The sequence below is a fragment of the Arachis ipaensis genome, chromosome B7, assembly GCF_059453495.1.
Source record: "Arachis ipaensis isolate K30076 ecotype BB chromosome B7, ASM5945349v1, whole genome shotgun sequence".
Taxonomy (NCBI): domain Eukaryota; kingdom Viridiplantae; phylum Streptophyta; class Magnoliopsida; order Fabales; family Fabaceae; genus Arachis; species Arachis ipaensis.
Window position 1 is genome coordinate 17,151,557 of NC_142442.1, and position 5,181 is coordinate 17,156,737.

The 5,181-nt window shown below is 36.6% G+C and overlaps 1 pseudogene; it reads right to left on the reverse strand.

The window, feature by feature from the left end:
* Nucleotides 1-666: 666 nt before the first annotated feature.
* Nucleotides 667-2,337, reverse strand: LOC148550463 (protein FAR1-RELATED SEQUENCE 5-like; annotated as a pseudogene).
* Between the last annotated feature and the right edge of the window lie 2,844 nt (nucleotides 2,338-5,181).

The following is a 5,181-nucleotide window of genomic DNA, read 5'->3' on the forward strand; positions in this document are numbered from 1 at the left end:
CACAACAAATATCATCAAATAAGTAACAACTACGAACGTGAAGCATTACCACATGTGGCAAATACGACACACGATAATCCTAGGAATCAACCAACACATACAAACCTCATCATCGATATCGTCGTCTGTGGCAGTGCAATTTCTTCGGTCATGGCCGAATCCGAGGTACCACTTACAACACCTCCTGTTATTGCTATTCATTCTCCCGCGAGGTGCACCCTTCGACCTGATAACCTTTGGACCAAGAATGTGGGTTTTCTTTGCCCCTAATTGAACGCAACGACCCCTCTGTCCGATGATAGGAAGAGATTCAAACTTCCTCGACATTCTGACAACTTTCGTCATGGCAATGTCATATGTTTCCTTGGCTTGCGCAGCTAGAAAACACATTAACAGGCAAGCACTTCACAATGCGTCGTATCTAACGCGAAATCCTTCTGTGGGATCCAATGCCGCATCCTTACTGTTGCTGCCGGCTACTTTGGCATCTTTGCACCACCTACAAAGCACCAATCGGCTCGGTAGCTCTTCCTTCTCTAGCTCTTTTAGGACACAAAATATATGGCAACAATGGATCCCTAATCTCTCCCACAACTTATAAGAACATGCATACTTATCACAACTTCTATCCAAGAACACCGTATACAATGCCTAAACCCCCTCAATCTATTTTTGCACCTCGTAGAATATCTCCCTCGTGTACAACTTGCTCACAGATCTTTCTAAGCTTTTGAGACCCGTAGTTATCACCGGATTTGAGTAAAGAGTCTTGTAATCTGCAATGAATTCGTTATTCCGGTAATCCTTAACTACTCGATCCAGGTTCTCAAACAACTCAAGTAAGCAATTCCCAGACTTGATAAATTTCTTCAGTGATGAATTAATACCCTCGCATTGAGAAATATTTCGAATGCCGGCACAAAACTTCCCACCCAAGTAAGCATTTGCCTATATATCTCTCTTTTTGTATGTTTTTGCAACCCAATCGTTGTCCTCTAGGCAGAATAACGTGACCATCTCCACTCAATAATTGTCAAACTCGTCCACATCAAAGTTACCATACACAACGATTTAAAATGTAGCACAAAAATCTTTGTCCTTGATATTCACAACAGCATTTCAAGCAAGATGCCAGGTGCATAGTTTATGTGTCGCGTTCGAAAATTCACTTCTAATGGCCTCTCGCATGGATTCATCACCGTCTGTGACAACTACTTTCAGCTCCTTCTGCCTCATTACCTCCAAGAAGCTACTTAGCAACCATTTGTAGGACGGAATCTTCTTGTCCTCTAGCAAACCAAACCCAAAAATAATTGTCTGTCTGTGGTGGTTGGTGCCTAAAAATATTACAAGAGGTCTATTATATAAGTTTTTTCTGTATGTCGAGTCAAATGCCAACACGTCACCAAAACATTTATAGTCATGCTGCATGTGACCATCTGAGCAAAACATGTGACCAAGGTGCTTCTCAGCGCAATACGAGTATTGCACAATTGCTATAGGATCCAACTCAGTCTTGCCCTTCAAGTAGCTTATTGTTGCGGTTGCAGCTCCCTTCACGATCTTGATTGCCTAACTCCATAAATATAATTATACATGTTCTTACTTATAAAGTTAAGATTGTGATATCCACCACACATATGGGCAAAGAAGACCATGATTTGAGTTGTCTGGAACCCGGCTTCATGCATGCTGTGTATATACGATTTGTGCCCCTCTGTGATCTTCCTATGCAGTGCCATTACATTAGTGAACTCTGGAGACGCCAAGTCGTGATTATGATCCTCAACCAATGTCTTTGTCCGCCACTTTCCACAACTTTTGTCTAGAAACACAACAAGCTTGCCATTGCAATTTGTTCTCGTCTCCAGTTTATGGGGCCTTTTTTAGTCAACCCTCTCATAGTGCTTCTTTTCACACAGCCCTTGTTGATTACAGTAGAAAAACTTCCTCACAATATTCCCTTGCTCGTCTTTAATAGAATCTCTCTTTTGCACCACAAAACCAATACCCTTTGCATACGCCACATAACTAGCATACGCATCTTCAACCCCGTTAAACTCTACAGACAACAACAAAGAAGCATTCACCGCACTAGACCGCTGAATTGTTCACCCATGGTATTCTCGGAGTTCCCATGATCCTCTGTTGAGGCATCTACGTCACTTCCACCACCATCACAGGATCGACTGGGCCACAATCACCTTCCTCAGTCTGCGGTTCCTCTGACCTGTTCGACTCATCTTCATCACCTGAATTGGTGCTCCAACCATCAGTCCATTGGCCTAACAACTCTGACGTGCTACCATCGTCCAAATCCGACTCACTATCACACATTCCTGGGGTAAAAAATAATGAAGCCAGTCAAGAACAAAGCATGTCATATACATAGTCGGTTACAGAATTAACTTAAATGGAGACAATTGCTATACAATTAGGCATTAACCAAAGTCCATAATTGTGACTGTGTTGTAATTAAAAACTTTAGCCAATTAAATTGATTATTACATCAAATAAAAAGTACTATTAAATTTTTTTACAAATTTTTTGGGACATCACTTTTGGCCAATGCAAATGCTCCGCTTATTATAATGTAGTTCATAGTTAAAAACTAATAGGACATGCATTCACATCATTTGTCACGCTACCTGGACCTAAACTTGCCAATGCATGAATGCAACTTTGAGCCAAGACCTAATGTGCCTGAATCACATTAGAGGAAGAAATAGGATATTTTCAATCCTTTATAACTCATACATAAATATGCCAAACATCACTTATAGCTTTATCAATACTTCTAATATTCACCTACAATCATCAATTCGTAATAATAGAAATAAAGTGTTAAATATTAACCCCTAAAACTTATCACTTCAAAATGTAAGACCTGTATAGAGAACGATCACCATACAAAACAGAATGAGAATGAAACATGTCACTTTAAGACAAAAAATTTGACCACATCTGGCCTTGAATGAAAAAGATAATTCTAGATTTTTTATTCCAATAACTCCATTTCGTGGGAGTTCAAAAGTTGCAAATGCTAGAATATGTGACTTGTAAAATTTAATGACGAAAATTGTTAAAGAAAAGGTACAAATTAAAAGTATTTCGGAAGGAAAATCATTTTGTTTTTATTTTAAAGAAATCTAAAAAAAAATTTATTTTTAGAAACGGTTCAAGACAAATTTTTACCATCCTGTAAATAAACAGAACAAAACAAAACACTTACTACCAAAACACTTGTGTAAGACTCCCATTTTTCATCCACACCTCTGCAATAGAGCTTTCTTTTGTGATTCGTATGATCTTTTATATTCTCTTAATTAAATGTTCAATTTCATTTGTCTCAAATTGACCAAAAACAAAGTTGAATTCTATGACCAGAATTCTTACCCGATATGCAAGACTTCCTACCCACCGATGACCGACTTCGATGGCAGTCCCAAAATACAACGCCATTACCTGCACAAATCCCTCCCCTACTTGCTATGCCCGGCTTCTTCCGAAGGTCACACTTGATTCGGGGTAACAACCCTCGTCATAAATTCTCTACTTTTAGAAGCAGACACCAAAAATACGATGTCGCTACTCCGTTTTACAAATAAACTTGCCACAATGCAAAAGAAAAAAAAACACATTAGATCAAATTTCAATTACAAATGCTAATATACACAGCAAATTTTATTTTTTATACAAAAGGTATATTCCTTTTTCATTGCACATTGTTATACTTTTTTGAATTTAAACTAGAGTCCTATATGTACTTAATATTTCATACAATTCATTCTTAAAAATCATAATGATAATATTTCAGCTGAAACTAACATTTTTAAACAAATATATATGGTGCCCTAATATCTATATCTTCGCTTAAATTTTCACTAAAATTATTCTAAGTCTCGGCTAAACTAATCACACATAATTATGATAGGAGGTTGCATGCAGGGGTAGGGTGTGATAGTAACTCAAATTATAGAAATGACTCTATCTTGTGATTTTTCATTGGTGGCAAAAAGGTGGCAATTTAGGTGCCTCATTTAACTCGCATTAATATCATTATCAATGGAAGCTATGTTTTCTGGCAATTAGGGTGCCTCATTTGATAGGATTTTTTTTCCGTAACATATTAATAGGACTCTAAAATGAATAATCTTCATTTGCAAACAAATAATAAAAGAAAAAATATATGGTAGTTATCTTCTTGTACTTCATTCTTCCAACATCAATATTGTCCACAATTTTCTTTCCTTGTATCTTCTCTTATTCCTTTCTTCCCTTTATATTTAACTTTTATCTGTATATCGTCAATAAAAAAAAAATAGGAAGTGTAGGTAATATTTTTTTCTTTTTGATTTTCATGTTCTGTAATCTTCAAGAGAGCTAAAAGGACAAATATTTCTAAAATTTCAGAACAAAAAAATCTTTCTGCTAAGTGCCAACTATAATGGTTCACTATTCATATATGATTCAAGAATGTCCTATGTGACTTTTGTTCCATATAAATTGATTGAGTCCTTGGTTTTTGACATTACAATGAAAAAATTGATTTTTTGGTAAAGGGTGAGCGGAGGAGAATTGCTAAAAAATGATATAAAATCACTTTGGTACAAATCGTTTGTACTTAACGCACACTGTTTTTGTTTTCAAATGCATAAGGTTTGTCATTTAATTTTTCTAAATGGAGATATCAAGAATTTGGCAGTGATTAAATCTTCTATCTATTATATGTATAGTCAGAAACATCTAGTTTTGTTCCAATCACTTATTTGTAGGATGCAGAGTCAAAAGGCGCCGGTAAGAAACAATTTTTTGGGTGATTGATTATAGGGATCATCTTGATCTTGAGCATTATAACTCTTTTTAATTTTCAGTTGTATTTATTTAGTTTAGGAAATTCAAATTGAGCATGTATGTGTAGTTTGTTTGGAACAAAATCAGAGTATCATATGCCTAACAAAGCCGATTGACACAAAACCATCTCAGCAAATTCAGAACAACTGCATATTCATCAGATTTAGAACAAAAAAACTCACCAAAATTAGAGCATACAAGAAGAACGAATAGGAGCCAGAGTCCACCGATTCAGAATAACAACGACACATAGGAAAAGAGATGGAGGACACTAGGGGAGGCACAGAGCCAGCTACGGATGCCAGGGTTCAGGGTTTCCAGCCTTGT